The sequence below is a fragment of the Amborella trichopoda genome, chromosome 10, assembly GCF_054954075.1.
Source record: "Amborella trichopoda isolate Santa Cruz 75 chromosome 10, AtrichopodaSantaCruz75HAP2 v2.0, whole genome shotgun sequence".
Taxonomy (NCBI): Eukaryota; Viridiplantae; Streptophyta; class Magnoliopsida; order Amborellales; family Amborellaceae; genus Amborella; species Amborella trichopoda.
This window is the reverse complement of record NC_142345.1, coordinates 9,800,885-9,819,078: the sequence shown is the minus strand read 5'-3', so window position 1 is coordinate 9,819,078 and position 18,194 is coordinate 9,800,885. Positions and strand designations below refer to the sequence as shown.

The window sequence follows — 18,194 nt, the reverse complement described above, 5'->3', positions numbered from 1 at the left end:
TAAGAATTACAATGAATTCTTAGTCGTTGTGTAGATCATACATTGCTATGCCCCGATATGTTGAACATGGCTTGATTCTTTTGCAAGATGATTGAAGTTATCTGCTATAAGATACTGAAATGAAATACTTATGATACCATGAATGTTCCTGACCTCTTGAAAAGAGTGAAATGCGAATGAGTGAATGTTTAAGCATGCTTGTACTAGGTGTGATACCTATATGATTATGATTATGATTCTGGCAACTATGCATTGGGTTCTCCATTGGTAGTGGGTACTGCATCTCTATTATCTGATTCTGCTTATGATTCTGATTCTGATTCTGGCCACAACGCAATGTGTTCGCCAGTGGTCGTGGATACTATTTTTCTGTTACCTAATTCGGATTTTGATCCTGACTTGGGTCCTCCATTGATAGTGGGTACTGTAATTCTGATAACTGCTTGCTACGCAATGGGTTTTCCATTGGTAGTAAGGTATATTGTGCCTTGACTCCTATTATAGGAGTGGAGTTGAGATATAATTGTAAATAACTGGGAGGGTCACGCTCCCCATTTTGTTATGGACACTACGCATTGGGTCCTCCAATGATAGTATAATGCCCTCACTTGAAGGCACAAGGAGAGGTGTCTTGCAAGGCCTTAGCCTATCGTAAGCCCCAAAGCGCGCTGGTGACTGTGTGCGTAAGTGAGGACATTACGAAGTGGGGCCCCCACTTTTCATAGTCCTCCCTTCTGAATGAGGGTAGAAGTCCCAAGTTACAAGACTGGCTTAGCTTGATTGATGTGACTTCTACTTCGGGAGTATGCCCTATTAATTTATGTCTATCTGAACGGTATGCTCTAGCCAAGCTTCTGACTGTGTGATAGTGATATATATCTGTATGACTATTTTGTTCATGAAACATGGAAAGCTCTGAGATCATAACTCTTTTTGCTCACTTTATATGTATATACCGCCGTATGATTGTATTATGTGATTCTGCATGAATTGTGATAGTTGTGGATTTGTTATCCTTTATGAGTGCATCTAGGTTGGAATGCAAGGGTATTGATTCGGTTACTGAACCTTTAACTCATATTCCTCTTTTTCCCCTCTGTATAGAGTGGGATCTAATATTCGACTGTGGACAACTGGACGGTGGTGGCAGGCATTTTGATGCTTAAAGTTGCAGTTGGTGACTCTTTTGACGGTAGGTGCCTGATGGATATGTGAAAATGTATTTTGCAGAATTCTTGAAGTTTTTTTGATCGAGCCTGTTGTGCCTTGAACTCGTTGTAACAAAAATTTTTGGAGTCGGAATATGTATATAAATGGTTTTATTTTACTCAGTTTTGGATATTAATTCTATGATTTTTTGCTTTATTTCGTGGTTTGCTTGATTCCAAAGTTAATTATGCGTTGAGCCACTCCCACCTGAGTAACATCCGCGACCTCTGTGTTCGCGATCTCGCACTCGGTCGCCCTTCGGTATGGGACGACGGCTGCCAAGGAGCGGAGTCGTGACACTTATGGTATCAGAGTAGCTAGGTTAGGATTCTTGGCTTAAAGAGTGGTAGAAGTGTCTCTAGAGTAGTTTATGTGTAGGTTGGTGACTGGGTGCTTCTGTTTAAGGTTGGAGATGCCGAGAACAAGAGCCAATGATGCAAGCTCCAGTGACGAAAATACTGATGCCCTCGGGGAGTTTGTCAGGACTTTAGGGGTTATGACGCAGATGATGAAGGAAGCTATGCAACCCCATCTACCCCTGCCCCTGACTCAAATGATAGCAGTTTAGAAATTTAGGAGGTTGGCTCCTCCAACCTTCTTAGGGCTTGGAGGAGTAGAAAAGGATGAAAGATGGAAAAAATCTTTGAAGTAATGCAATGTACAGAAGAACAGAAGGTCAGGATAGGGACCTTTATGTTAGAAGGGGACGCTGAGCACTGGTGGGGCTCAGTGACGTAGTCTTGGGCAGAAGCAGGAACGGAAGCAAACTGGGGAAACTTTCTTGGAGCCTCCCATGAGAAGTACTTTCCCGATTCAGTAAAGGAAAGAAAAGAATTAGAGTTCATCGAGCTGCAACAGAGAAATTTAACTGTGGAACAATATGAAGCTAAGTTTGTGGAGTTATCAAAGTACGCGCCCCAAATCATCAATACCGAGGCGCGGAAGACGAATAAGTTTGAGAGGGGCCTTAGGTCAGAGATAAGGGGGAGGGTAATATCCAAAAATTTGAAGGTTTCTCCCCTTTGGTAGAATTAGTTATGAAGATTGAAAGGGACTGTGAAGGATCTCGGGATGGGGGACACTGGAAGATGAGACCAGCTTAGTTTGGAGATTCGGGGAGAAAATCTCCCCCACAACTGAAGAGGAACCTTAGGGGAGGAGAAAATCAGAGGGGCAAGAAGATTCAAAAATCATGGCCAGACGATATAAGAGGGAGTCGACACCTGACGTGCCCACACTGTGGGAAGGATAATCATTTGGCGGTCGATTGCCAAAGGAAGACTGGGGCATGTTTTAGATGTGGAAAACAGGGCCACCAAATTAGAGATTGCCTAGTGAGGGGACCTGAGAACCGACCAAAGACTCAAGGTTGGGTATTCGCTCTTACTAAGTAGGAGGCTAAGGCATCAACTTCAGTTATCAGAGGCACGCTCTTCATCTATGGCTGGGAAGCTAAAATTCTGATTGACCTTGGATCCACGCATTCTTTTGTTGCACCTCACTTTGCATGCCACATTAATGTTAGACCTGCATGGCTTAACTGGACATTGGTAGTTGGTACACTTAGGGGGGAGTCTATAGAAACTGATACTGTTTATAAATACTATGAAGTTCTGCTTGAAGGATGTATTTTGCATATAGACCTAATATTGCTAAAAATTCAGGATTTTGATGTAATTTTGGGCATGGATTGGTTGTCCATATATTATGCCACAATAAATTGTTCTGATAAAACTGTGACCTTCAGACGCCCAAATTTTCCTGAGTTGAATTTTGTTGGTATTAAGGATGTTTCCCCTATACACTTTATCTCGGCTCTTCAGGGTTCCGCCTATTAGCTAAAATATGTGTTGGGTATCTGGCATATGTAGTAGAGAATTGGGATGTCTAGTCCAAGGTGGAAGAGATACCAGTGGTGAGGGAGTATCTGAAATTGTTTCCTGAAGAGTTGACTTCTCTGCCTCCAGCCAGAGAGATAGAGTTTGAAATAGATGTGGTTCTTGGTTCTTCTCCCATCTCTAAGGCCCCTTATAGGATGGCCCTAGTTGAATTGAAAGAATTAAAGGAGCAATTGCAAGAATTATTAAAAAAAGGGTTCATTCAACCTAGTGTGTCACCTTGGAGTGTATCGGTCTTGTTTGTGAAAAAGAAAGATGGATTTTTAAGACTTTGCATAGATTACAAACAGCTGAACCAGATCATTATAAAGAACAAGTACCCCTTGTATAGAATTGATGACTTTTTTGATCAACTACAAGGGGCTCAAGTATTTTCTAAAATTGACCTCCAATCCGGTTATCATCAACTACGGGTCAAGGAAGGGGATATCCCTATGACTGCATTCAGAACCCGGTATAGCCACTATGAGTTCTTGGTAATACCATTCGGATGAACCAACGCCTCGGTAGTCTTTATGGATTTGATGAATAGGGTATTTAGACCCTTTCTAGATGATTTTGTGGTGGTCTTTATATATTATATTTTGGTAGATTCAGGGAATCTGGAAGAGCATGGGCAGCACTTAAGAACAGTCCTCCAGATTCTGAAAACAGAAAAGTTGTATGCCAAGTCGGGGAAGAGCAAGTTTTGGCTTCCTAGCATGTCCTTCCTTGGGTACATTATTTCTGAAGTGGGGAAGACCGATAAATGTGACTGAGGTCCACAATTTTCTGGGACTGGTTGGATATTATAGGCGCTTTGTTGAAGGCTTTTCAAAGATAGTGCTCCCTTTGACCTGCCTAACTCGAAAAGAGGCGAATTTTGTATGGTCAGCTGATAGAAGAGTTTTTAGGAACTGAAGAGGAGACTGACCACGGCCTTGATGCTGACCTTTCCCAAAGAAAACGAAGATTTTGCGGTATATTTTGATGCCTCCCTAAAAGGGCTTGGATGTGTGTTGATGCAGCGAGGAAAGGTCATAGCTTATGCCTCCGAGCAGTTAAAGCGGTACGAGAAAAACTACCCTACTGATAACTTGGAACTCGCGGATGTAGTATTTGCTTTGAAAATCTGGAGACATTACCTCTACGGGGCCTAGTTAAAAATATTTACAGACCATAAAAGCCTCAAGTATCTATTTTCCGAGAAAGAGTTGAACATGAGGCAAGGACGATAGATGGACCTACTGAATGATTATGATTGTACCATCAATTTCCAATCGGGAAAGACTAATGTAGTAGTCGAAAGCCGGTGATATCAATAACACATTTGATGGTTCGAGAAATGAAACTGATAGAAGATGCAGTGGAGTGGCACTCAGATCTATCCCTTGAAAATGGGGTAGGAATGACTGCCGGTAAAAGGGTGGAGGCCCAACTCTTTCAACAGATTCGTAAGGCACAGAAAGAGGATCCCCAAGTCATGAAAATCCTCGAAGAAATAAAGCTGAGGAGAAAAGATAATTTCTCTATTAGTAGTGATGATTTGTTAAGGTCCAAGGATCGGGTATGTGTTCCAAATGATGATGGTATAAAATGGGCTATTTTAGACGAAGCACACCACTCCCATTATACTGTGCACCCAGGATGTACCAAGATTTATCAGTACTTGAAGAAAACTGTATGGTGGAATAATATGAAGAGAGAAGTGGCACAATTTTTCTCTAAGTGTTTGACATGTCAGCAAGTGAAAGATGAACATCAAAAATCTGTGGGACTGCTGCAACCCTTGCCGGTACCCTAATGGAAGTGGGAGCACATCACCATGGATTTTGTCTCTGGCTTACCTTGGACAGGTGCCGGGCATATAGTATTTGGGTCATTGTGGACCTTCTGACTAAAGCAGCCAATTTCTTACTGGTCCGCACGACTTATACCTTAGATAGACTTACCCATTTGTACATTAAAGAGATTATGAGGTTACATGGAACACTTATCAATATCGTATTCGATAGGGACACCATATTTGCTTCAAGACTTTAGAACAATTTGCAGTCAGCCTTAGGGACGAGACTTACTTTTAGCACTGCTTTTCACCCTCAGACTGATGGACAATCAGAAAGAACTATTCAAACTCTGAAATACATGTTGAGAGCTTGTATTACTAACTTCAAAGGAAAATGGAAGGACCATCTTCCTCTGATCAAATTTTCTTATAATAACAGCTTCCAATCCAATATTCAGATGGCACCTTTGAAGCTTTGTATGGGAAGAAATGTAGATCTCCTATCTGTTGGGACGAGGTAGGTGAGAGAAGGCTGTTAGGGCCAGAAATTCTCCAAGTTACCTCAGAAAAGATTGCCTTGATTCGGGAAAGACTTAAGACCACTCAGAGTCGGCAAAAGATTTATGCTGACAATCGAAGAAGATACCTTGAGTTTGAAGTAAATGATCGAGTTTTCTTGAAGGTATCACCGACTAAGGGTGTTTTGAGATTTGGCAAGAAGAGAAAGTTGAGCCCACGGTTTATTGGGCCTTTTGAAATTTTGAAGAGGGTTGGAAGTATGGCTTATTGGCTTGCCTTGCCACCCGAGTTGGCACATATGCATGATGTGTTTCATGTATCTCTCTTAAGAAGGTAGCAGTCGGACCCATCCCATGTCCTCAAATATTAGCCAATTCCGATAAGGGAAGACTTAACGTATGTTGAGCTGCCAATTGAGATTCTGGATAGGAGAGTGCAGATACTACACAATAAATAAATACCCTGGTGCGTGTTCTATGGCAGTATCACTCACAGGAAGAATCAACATGGGAACGAGAAGATGAAATCAGGAATAAGTACCCCCAGTTATTTGACTAATTGAGACCCGATTTTGAGGACAAAATCTTGCTTAAGGGGGGATGATGTGACATCCCAGAACTTCCGGTGTGGTGCTGTACATGTTCCGGTGTGGTGCTGTACATGTTAGAAGGAGGCGCACGGCGGGATAAGGCGCACGGCGGGATAAGGCGAAGTGCGTGGCAAGGCGAAATAAATGTGCCATCGCGAGTGTTAGTGATGCAATAGATTTAGACCGTCGAGACTAGTTGTTTAGGATGGTCTTTGAGGGACCATCCCCTTTTCCCTCTTTTTTTTTCCCTGTTCTTTTCCCTCTTCGTTTTCTCTTCCGCCTTGTGATACTTGTGCCCTCCTTGTGCCACTTGCTGCTCTCCCTATGACACTTGGAGGTGGCTTGCTGCCACCTCACCTCCCCTTCTCCTTATTTCTTTTAAACCCACCCAGTTCTCTCTCCCTCTCTTTCCCTCTCACCCTCATGCCCTCCACTCCTCATCTCTCTCTCTCTCAGAAATTTTGGGAAGCTTGGAAGAAGCTCCCTTTACCTCATTGTTGGAGCCCTTGTGGAGGAGCTTGAAGTGGCTGTGGAAGGAAGGATTGGAGGGCACTTTTGTTGTTAAAGTAAGTGGATCATTACCTTGCCATTTCATAGTATGAATTGAACATGAATCAAGCATGATATTTATCCTTAAATAAGCATGACTAATGCATTTGGTGAGCATGAATAGGGTGTGAACAATGACACTATAGGCACACTGTTCTGTTATGATTTTTCAGCAACAAGGGCTTGCCTTTGCATGATGAATGAGTGATAAAACTTCTCAAATTATTGGGGGAAACTTGTGAATTAAGGGGGAATATGTATCTATTATGTGTTAAAGAGGATTGCATGCTGATTTCAAAATGAAAGTTGGAATCTATGAACAAATCTTTAGGGTATGCTATGACTGTGACATGAAAATCCAGGGACTGTGCATGATTTTGTAACACGTGATTGGCCTATCAAATGGTGTCTGAATTTCCTAAAATTACCAGCATTAGAAAGGTCTCTGAGTCTATTGTAATCTTCATGCTTGAGTCCAATTGAAATTCTGAATAATTTGAATGTTGTACTTAATTTTATGCACCTATATCAATGTTGACAGATTGTGTACATTTTCAGAAAAATCACTCTAGATGCACTGAGGTTTTTTTTGACCAAATGAACTCCAAATAACTCATAAAGTCATCCATTTGAAATATACACGAGTTTAATATGCGTTTCATGTTTTAACCTTATCCAAATTCTGTATAATTTGAACGTTGTGTTTCAAAGTATGTGGATATGTCACTATTGACAGATTGCAGAAAACTCAATATGTTTGTTCTTGTTTTCATAAGTTTTAAATAATCGAATGGAGTTCAATTTTCTTCAAACCACTGTTATTTGAAAGTCTTATGTGTCCTTTTGAATTCACATGCTAAAATAATTTTGAAATTATTTCTAAATCAAGAGTTATACATCAAATTATGCGAATATGTCACTGATGACCAAACCCATCAATTTCTAGAACTATTGCTTCAGTTACCTTAAGCTTTTGACGGACCAAATGAGGTCCAAATGCTCTCAAATTACTATCACATGAAAGACAAGAATATTCACTTAAAAATTTTGGTTTGGAATTATATTGAAATTCCGTATAAAATTGATGTTGTGTCCATGTTTATGAAACATACCCCAATATGGCATTTCAGAATCTCAAGATTCTATATTAACCATGAATTGGTCATGCTCAATTAAGCTTCATACTTTCTGTGATTGAGGGAGGCTCATACCCACTCTAAAAGAGCAATTGAAATAAAGTAAATTTCCCTCATAAGTTGGAGGTTATGTCTCACCTTGCACATGCATATTTCAGATAAGAATTACAATGAATTCTTATTCGTTGCGTAGATCATACATCTGTTATGCACCGATATGTTGAACATGGCTTGATTCTTTTGCAAGATGATTGAAGTTATCTTTTATAAGATACTGAAATGGAATACTTATGATACCATGAATGTTCCTGACCTCTTGAAAAGAGTGAAATGTGAATGAGTGAATGTTTAAGCATGCTTGTACTAGGTGTGATACCTATATGATTATGACTCTGATTCTGGCCACTACGCAATGGGTCCTCCATTGGTAGAGGATATTGTATCTCTGTTATCTAATTCTGCTTATGATTCTGAGATTCTGGCCACTATGCAATGGGTTCTCCATTGGTAGTGGACACTGTAATTCTGTTATCTGATTCCGATTCTGATCCTGACCACTATGCAATGGGTCCTCCATTGGTAGTGGGTACTGTAATTCTGATAAATTGCTGCTACGCAGTGGGTCCTCATTTGTAGTGGACTGTGCCTTGACTCCTATGATAGGAGTGGAGTCGAGATGTAACTGTAAATAACTGGGAGGGTCGCGGCCCCCAATCTGTTATGAGAACTACACATTGGGTCCTCCAATGGTAGTGTAATACCCTCTCTTCTGAAGGCATAAGGAGAAGGTTGTGGCTTGCAAGGCCTCAGCCTATTGTAAACCCCAAAGCGCACTAGGGAATGTGTGTGTGAGTGAGGACATTAAGAAGTGGGGCCCCTATTTGTCATTGTCCTCCCTCCTTAATGAGGGTAGAAGTCCCAAGCTACAAGACTGGCTTAGCCTGATCGATGTGATTTCTACTTCGGGAGTCTACTTCGGGAGTAGGCCTTATTAATTTTTGTCAGTCCGAACTGTATGCTAGCCAAGCTTCTGACAGTGTGATGGTGATATATGTCTGTATGACTGTTTAGTTCATGAAACATGGAAAGCCCTAAGATCGGAACTCTTTCTGCTCACTGTGTCTGTATATACTGACGTATGATTGTATTATGTGATCCTACATGAATTGTGATAGTTGTGGGTTTGTTATCCTTTATGAGTGCATCTAGGTTGTAATGCAACGATACTGATTCGCTTACTGAGCCTTTAGCTCATACTCCTCTTTTTCCCTTCCATGTAGAGTGAGATCTGATACCCGAGTGTGGACAGCTGGACAGTGGTTGCAGGCAATTTGAAGCTTAAACTTTCAGTTGGTGACCCTTTTGACGGTAGGTGCCTAGTGGATATGTGAAAATGTATTTTGAAGAATTCTGGAAATTTTGTGATCAGGCCTATTTTGCCTTGAACTCGTCATAACATAAATTTTTGGAGTCTGAATATGTATATAAATGGATTTATTTTACTTAGTTTTGGATATTAATTGTATGATTTTTGACTTTATTTTGTGGTTTACTTTGATTCCAAAGTTAATTATGCGTTGAGCCACTCCCACCTGAGTCACATCCGCGACCTCTGTGTTCGCGATCCCGCATTCTGTCGCCCTCTGGTATGGGACGACGGGGGCCAGGGAGCGGGGTCGTGACAAGAATGGAACAGGATGAGGTCGGGCCCAAACCCGAGACCCGAACTCAGACTAATGCAGGCTGTGACTTTCACCGTCTGTGACCAACGCCGCCTGTGACCAGTGCCATGCGTGAAAGTGAATGACCAACGCCACCTGTGACTAACACCGCGTGTATAAGTCATTGACTACTGCTGCGCATGACAAGCACCATTCATAACTGTTACTCAGGCTGATGCAGCTCGTGTTACTGTCGCCTATGTTAACGTCGTGCGTGTTTGAGCACAGTCATCACCGGAAGTGTTTTGCCTTCACCCCAAGGAGTCACACTCAGCTCTTAATCCCCAGTGAAGTCGGGTTCCATTTTCCATCCCTCGTTAGGCCACCATCTTCATCTGAGCCCTCTACTTATGTATGGACTTAAACTATTTTATCCCCAAGGAGTCGGATTGCCATCCACAAACTTATTCCCCATGGAGCTCCACCCACATGGCAACCCACAAAATGATCTAGATGCACGACGCTAAATTACATGGTCCAAACTATACGAACTTAAACTGTAGCGGAGGTCTAGTTGCACGACCTTAAACTATTTCGTCCATACTGCATGACCCTAAACTGCACCACCATGGTCAAGATGCACGACCCTAAAACGGCATGGTCCAAATTATACGACCTTAAACTATAGCGGAGGTCTAGTTGCACGACCTTAAACTGCATAATCCTAGCTGCATGACTTTAAACTGCATAGCCATGGTCCAAGCTATATGACGCTGAACTATAGTACAGGTCTTGACCGCATGACGTTAAACTGTTTTGCACAGGTCTAGGAGGCATGGCCTTAAACTCGCCCCCACATATACGTGCACACCCATTTTGTGCACACCATTTTTATAACTCCCCAATCCATCCATTTCCCTTACCACCATTCATCATTCCCCCAGTGAGTCTTACCCGTGCTCACAAACGGCAAGCCATCCCGCCATCCATACTTGTAGTCAGCTAGTGCGTCACCACTATCCACCTTACATACCAATACCATCCATCTTTCATAGGCAGCCTCGTGCCATCTCCCGAAAGTGAGTCGAACCACCACCATGCTCACTCCATGGCCTCCACAGACTGTCATCCATCTTCACCACGGTCCAGCTGTATGACCTTAAACTATAGTACACGTCCTGGCCGCATGATGTTAAAAGGTTTCGCATAGGTTCCAGAGGCATGACCTTAAACACGCCCTCACAAAAAAAACAGGCATGGTATAAACCTGAAAAGGGAATGCCATGAGTAAAAATGATGGACGGGCATGGTCACGAAACCATGAGTAAGAGAGTTATGTGAAAATAAAGACCCAAGCACGATGAAAACCTGAAAAAGGCACCGTGAGTGAAAATAGAAGGGTGGACATGGCTGTAAGGTCATGGGTAAAAAGAGCCCTGAATGAAAGGAGGTTGGTGAAAACCATCTTTATGGCAACACTTTCCAAGTCCAAGTGAAAACCCGCAACGGGTGCTTGGACTAAGAAAGCAAGTTGATGCAGTGCTCGCCTCCAGAAGACCCATCATCAACAAAAATATCATCCAGCAGGGTGAGCAAACTTAAAAAGCATCCCTCAACATTCGTCATCGGTGTTGGGTGAACATGTAGCCCAATCGCCATTCCTTCTTTGTTGTTGGGTGAACACGTAGCTCAGTCAGCATCCGGTGCTGAGTGAACACATAGCCCAGTCATCATCACAAACAACCCATGCAAGGGTGAGGACTTCGATAAGATCCCCCAAACAAACAAAAAAATCCACGCGGGGGTGAGGACTTTGATAGGATCCCCTAAACAAATAAAATAGTCCACGTGGGGGTGTGGACTTTGATAGGATCCCCCAAACAAACAAAACAGTCCATGAGAGGGTGAGGACTTTGATAGGATCCCTCAAAAAATTTCTCTCTCTTTTCTTCTCTTCTCTTCTCTATTTCTCTTGCTCTATTTCTCTCTCTCTTCTTCTCTATTTCTCTATCTCTTTCTCTATTGCTCTCTATTCTTCTATCTCTCTTCTTCTCTATTTCTCTATCTCTTTCTCTATTTCTCTCTCTATTCTTCTATCTCTCTTCTCTACTTCTCTATCTCTCTCTATTTCTCACTATTTTTCTATCTCTCTTCTTCTCTATTTCTCTCTCTTTCTTTATTTCTCTCTCTAATTTTCTATCTCTCTTATTCTTTATTTTTCGATCTATTTTTCTATTTCTCTTCCTCTTCCTCTATCTCTCTATTTCTTTTTCTCCATTACCCGTCTCTCTTTTTCTCTTCTTCTCTCTCCTGACATGCACGATAGTGACAACACCGTGCATGCGTCTCTTTCTCTCTCTTCATCTATCTCTATCTTTTCTTCTCCTCTGGATGAACACAAAGCCCAGTCGACATCCCTTCTTCGGTGCTGGGTGAACACGTAACCCAGTCATTATCACATGGCCGTCACTGGTAGCGTTTGACAGGGTGAGGACTTAAAATACTAATCCCTCCATATCACAAACAGTCTACTTGAGGGTGAGGACTTTGATAGGATCCCTCCAAATTATCTTCTCCCCCAAAGTCTCCATGGATGGACCTACGACAAATGCATTCAAACGTTTGAGCATCTTAGTTACAACATTGTGTGGGTATCTCCTCGGCGGTAACTTGGTCACGTGGCTAGGAAGAAAAAAGTAATAAAGCCGAAGGAAATTTTCTTAATATTGTCCTTATCACTTCTCTTGAAGCACAACATTCGGCGGGGCAAGCTGTTTGAAGATATTTTTTCTCACCTTGGGTCCCCAATCAGAATAAAAGAGAAGCTGGTCAATAAAGCCCTTACTTATAGTGGAATTTTTGACAGACTCAGAATTTCCCCAGAATGGGTGAGAATGTTCTTAAGGACTTCAAAAGGCCACCTGCCAAGTTTCATCGAATGACTGTAGGACCATCACCATTAGATTCAACACTGTCGAAAACCCCTAGGGATCAAGTTTTGGTCTAAACAGATATTCTAAGATAAAGTTATGAATAAAAGATTGGAAAAGGAGAGGCTGCACGCTATTCTCGTGCACCCTCCCTGTACCAATCTCCATTAAAGGAGATTGTTTTTCACAGTCACAAATAACAACTTTGAATACCCGTATCTCCCACGTTTTGAGTTTGATCGTGCTCAAATTTTGTGAGTGTGTTTGTCTCGTTGAGACAAGCGTTTGGATATGTGGCACTTCTCGCGATGATGTCCGAGCAAGGAGGAATACTAGAGAGAAGATGACAATTCGTGATCAAGGTTACAGGAAAATCAGTAGTAGCATGACCCACTCGAGCAGCATCACTGCTCTCGTGTACCCAATCGATGCGACACTAGTTGCATTGCGTGTGTAAGGTCCAGCTCTATGTTTGGTCCAAACCCCGCGCATGATGAACGGTTAGATATGGCGTATAAATATGTTAAAGTTGCTGCAGAATTCTGGCTGTCGGCATCCAAGTTTTGGTCAAAAACCCAAAATTGTGAAATCTTTGTTTGGGCATGAAATCAAGCTGCGTCTGTTGCAACGCGATCGTGACGGCATGCTTAGTGCAGTCTAGCAAAGAAACCAAGAAAATACGTCAATAGACGAGCACACTATTGATACGAAGTTTCCAAGATTCATACAAATTTCAAGTCACGTGATCGTGGCCAAAAAACACGATCCGTGACTCAAAATTAATAACAGATTGATCGTCATACCAAGACCAACAAGAAAGCGATCATATTTTGGTAAAATAGGTGCCGAAAAAACCTCGAATCAACCTAGGAAAATCGAACACGTTCCATGGTTGCAACTGAGACTATTTTGGAATTTTGTGTTTTGATGGGCAAGGGCAAAATCATCATTTTGCCCCCATTTTTAGATCTTTCTTTAATTCAATTAAATTGTAATTATCCTCAATTAGATTTAATTTTGATCAATCCACCCATGTTTGGGCAAAAGTCTATATAAACCATGCGATACTTCATTGTATGAGGGCTTCAATTTTGATCAATAACGTTTAGAGTTAACTTTTGAGATTGAAAGCCATGTCCAGGAGAGAGAGAGAGAGAGGAGAGAGAAGAAAAGTCTGCTACTCCTCGATGAAGATAACTTTCTCTCTTCTTTCCTAATATATCTTCTTCTTTATTTCTCTCTCCTCTTCTCCCATTCTTTCTCTCTCCTCTTCTCTCTTTTTCTCTCTCCTCTTTTCCTTCTCTCTGTCTCTCTCTCATTTCTGTGTTGGTGTCATATCAGGATGAGCAGTGCCCATGTGGAGTGGAGATGGGGCGACCTCGTGGTTACCCACTGAAGTGGTGGTCTTAGAAGAATCGACCATAAGAGGAGAGGGAGTGGTCTTAGATCCACTCTTGAGCTTAATATTGGTGGAGAGTCCACCAGTAACAGTGTGGGCATGCCATTGATGCAGTTGACAACGATGGACTTGCCATTGATGCTAGTAGGGAGGGAGCACGGGGTTTGAGGTCCCTTTCCCAAGTTTTCCTAGGCTTGAGCTTATGTTCTAAGGTCAGAGAGAAGTCGCAAAAGATAAATGGGAGTAGTAGGTTGAACAACCTTTCTTCCCATAGGTGAGTTCACGAATATGGGGATGAAAAAATCCCCAACTCGGATGAAGGAGGAGTAAGTGGACTCCATAGCAATTTTTAGGTGGGAGTGATGTGAAATGCTGGTTAGAGATCGAGTCGAACCAACTATAGGGAACCCATCCCCAATAGAGTTGCCAATTGGTTGGGCCAAGATTTACCTCACTCAAGCTCCCTCAGGAAACCAGGCATGATAAACCCCTCTTGGACAACTGCTTGACCTGCGTGTGCATGTGCGTCGATGGTGAGAGAGTAGAGAGGCAGAGATATACATGCCTAGGGTGCAAGTCTGTGCGTCTGGGCAAGAGGGGGAGATGGGGAGCGAGAGAGTAAGAGAGAAATAGAGAGAGAGAGGGGACTCACCTATGGAATGGGTCCATGACCTAGATGAGAGAGAGAAGAGAAAGTAAGGGAAAGAGAGAGAGAGGGAGACAGGCTCGCCCTAGGTGCAAGTCCTTGACTTTAAGGCGAGAGAAAGAGAGTGAGCAAAGAAGGAGAAGGAAAGAGAGTGAGAGAGAGAAAGATGGTGGAGCTTAAACCCCTTGGGTCTGAGTGAAGAGAGAGATAGAGGGCTCGGACCCACTCTGGGTTTGAGTGGAAGAGAGAGAGCAAAAGAGAGAGTAAGAGAGATAAGAGAGAAAGAGAGAGGAGAGAGGAGAGAGGAGAGAGACTAGACCTAGAATGGGCTCGAACCTACGTGCACCTTCAAGAGTCCCTTTTTCATGCACCTTAGGGAGAGGTCTTGGTCCCTGTAGGTTGAGGCTAGGGTCTAAGCTCTAGGTGTATGGTTTAGGTGAGTTGCAATAAGGTAAGGTGTATGGAAATTAGGGTGTATAGATTAGGTTAGTGTGTATGGAAGCTAAGGTGTGTGGCGTACGATATGGTGTAGGAAAACTAAGGTGTATAAATGTTAAGGTTTATGGAGTAGGATAGGGTGTAGTAAAGCTAAAGTGTATGGAGTAGACTGTGGTGTATGAAGTAAGATTGGAAGTTAGGAATCTTAGGGTGTGTGGGAGCTAGAGTGTATGTGATAGGATTGGGAGTTGGAAATCCTAAGGAAATGGAACTTTGAGGTTTCAGGGAGTGAGTCGTACTAAGGGAATTTTCTCTCTCTGGCAAATATTTCTCTCTCTTGTCTCCTTGAGTTTTGAGTTTGGGATCAAAGCAGAAGAAGAAGCCTAAGCTCTTTCGATTGATTTACAAAACTCATTTACAAATAACGTTACTTTGCTTATATAGAGTAATCCCAAAACATGAGTGGATATTCAAAAACCTCTAGAATTGTTGGAAATTACAAATTTAATGAATAAAAATAATAATGTCGTTTTTGGAAATAATGACAAAAATACCCTAAGCATTTTTCAGGAAATGACAATATCATCCCTTCATAAGCGGCCTTTTGCCATTATTAGGCCTCGAGAGCTTTTTTTGGCGTTTTTCTTGGCAATTCAAGAGATCAAACATCGTAGAATCGATGCTTGGATTATTACGCACGTTTTGATACCCATTAATAGCCTTGAAATAGATTTTTAAGGAAGAACCCAAAATTCGATGAAATGTATAAACTTTTGATTCTTTGACCACCGATTCGCCACGATCCTTGATGCTTTGAGACTTCATTTTAATCACAATTGGAAGAGGATACTCTCAAAATCATTTTGTGAGAAATTTCATCTATTTTGGTCTGCGATTGAGTGTATTCTAAATTTGGAAGGTCACCGGAAAATGCTATTCTGACGATCGAAAAATATGCCTTCTTCGACCTAAAAATTTGGTGTGATCCGGCCTCCGATCAGGCACAAAAATTATATCAAACTGAAGCTCTTTGAAGTACGGCCACAATGGACCCATACTTGCTGCGAACATCCGACATCGGAATTATTGTGCTATCGCCTCTCAAAGAATAAGATGTTTCCCTTTCTAAAATCTTAATTTTCTAGTTTTGAGCCTACCTTCTCTCTATGAATTATCTCGTTACGGGCCACACAATGATGGGTATCATATGTCAAAACAAGTGTATCGACGAGATCTAACTTGTGTCCGAATTTGAGCGTAATTGGACTCAAAACGAGCACGTTACGTGCATTTGAAATTCATCCCAAAATGAGAAAACACAGTTTCCAATAGAAACTGGTTCACACAAGCTGCACTACAATAGTATAAAACCTACCCTTTTTTTGGTAAGTTAGGCCCAGAATGGTTCTAGAGGGTCTGATAGAGACGAAATTTGGTATTTAGAGGTATTTTGACATTCCAGATCCATTGACGATGCTCTGATAGTCTTTTGAGACCCAAAAAATAGGGTTGTAATAATATGGTCTACTTTCAACATAAAATGAACTAGATTTGAAATCGAGTTTCATCCTGATTGGCTCAAAACTTATCAGAACAAGAGGAAACTTTATGTGTGTCCATAGGGTATCAAAAAATACACTCTCATACAATTTTGGGACATTCTGACACTTCATTAGATGTCGCCCAATTTTAGGGTTATTGCTATAGCGTTCCCATGGTCTGGCGGCGTCTTTGGTACCAACAGGACCAGGTTACCTCCGGTTCTCTCCTTTCCTTGGGGATACAAGTACATAAAAAATGGCATATAATAGTAGCATCCTTAAACAACAAAAGTAAGAAATATTCATACTTTGGGTGTTGAAATCCTTATGATAACCTAAAATTCTATTTCTATCCCGAGTCATTAAATGTTAAAATTTAAAAACAATTCAGATCAAGCAAAACTTGAAAATCTTGAAAATGAATGGTCCAAGTAATGTGTTACATGATGTGTTATTTTTTAAACTTAAAATCCTTTTTTGTTCTTTTCATAATATAGAACTTTGTTATGTATGTGTGAATCCAAATTCTACATGTGGTTCTTTTTAACTTTTCCATTTTTTATTTTAAGCCCTTGGATTGAAACTAATCTAGGGGTTGTGATATCGTAGGGACTTTGCTATTTAAAGGAGCTTGATTAATTTTGTTTTAGAGAGAGAAAAAGAAAGAAGAGAAAGGCTCAAGTTTGGGGATTTTGCATGCAATTGTTTTTGTCACACTTTCTTGTGAGAGAAAGTGAGAGAAGATGGGTCCTTGTTGGGTTTTGTAGGAGCCCTTTTATAGACCCTATTTTAGTGAGATAAAGTGTCATGGAGAACTGATTTTTAAGGTGTTCTTGGCGCCTTGTTTAGAGTGAGAAAGGGCTATTGTAATTTGACGTTTTGAATCTTGTATTCACCTTGTTATATTCCTAAATTAGTAAGTAAAGCCTCGCACCATTCTCCTGAAGATGTAGGTCTCGATTTGTAGTCAAACCACGTTAAATCCTTGTGTTATTTAATGTGTTCTACTATTGTTGCTATATTTTTCATTTTATGTTATTGTGTTGATGCCATATTGTTTTCATTGCTACTGTATGTGATTTTGGATGCACAATAATTATTAATGTAATAGCGCATTGTATTTTTAACCACAATCGATCACAACAAATGGCATATGAGTTTAGGGTTTGTGCCTTATTATGTTTGTGAATAAAGGGGTTTTGTTATTGTTCTTATTTGCTGTATATTTTTCTAAAATGGAAAGGGAAAACCTAAATCAAAATAATTGGCCAATATGGAAGATGATGATGGAAGATTATTTTATTGGGAAAGAACTAGCTCGGTCACTTCGAGAAAAAGAGGTCATACCGGTTGGAATGGAAGATTGGGAATGTGATCTTCTTGATTTAAAATGTTTGGCCACCATTAGACCATGTATTTCACCCTCAATTTTATTTGATGTTTGTCAATATAAAATATCTACAAACCTTTGGCAATCTTTAGAACAATCGTTTGTGCTCGTCTAATGCAAATAAAATGCATGCAATGAAGAAATTATTTCTTTTGAAAATGAAAGGTGTAACTATTAGAATACAAGTAAGTGAATTTAATTTTATTGCTACACAATTGAGGTATCTGAAAGTTAATTTAGCTAAATAAGTTTTATGTTTTCTTTTGATGAGTTATTTACGTTCCAGTTAGGATACCTTGATTACTACTGTGATAAATACAATGGGTAACAAGTTTACTTTGAAATATATTATTGCTTCATTGTTGAATGAAGAAACTAAAAAAGCAAGTACAGAAATTATTGTTGAATCAAATCAAGCATTGGTAGCTGGAGATAGAGGAAGAATACAACATATAGGTCAATCCTTTAGATTTAATAGGGATAAATCTCATGGCAGAGGCAAGTCCAAGTCACAGGGCAAGAAA

General features: G+C 41.0%; 1 protein-coding gene across 10 annotated transcripts in view; it reads left to right on the top strand.

Annotated features, from left to right (window-relative positions):
* The window catches only part of LOC110008274 (uncharacterized), a 31,656-nt gene extending 13,860 nt beyond the window's left edge, over positions 1–17,796 (top strand). For 3 of the 10 annotated variants that reach the window (XM_020674800.2, XM_020674798.2, XM_020674796.2), the window contains 2 exons: positions 1,105–1,192; positions 8,946–9,168. The gene's annotated coding sequence lies outside the window, so the exon portion shown is untranslated. Of the gene's footprint in view, positions 1–1,104; positions 1,332–6,436; positions 6,547–8,945; positions 9,169–16,889 lie in introns of those variants that run through there. The other 7 variants (XM_020674801.2, XM_088850375.1, XM_020674799.2 and 4 more) reach the window with 5 other exon arrangements.
* The last annotated feature ends 398 nt before the right edge of the window (positions 17,797–18,194 follow it).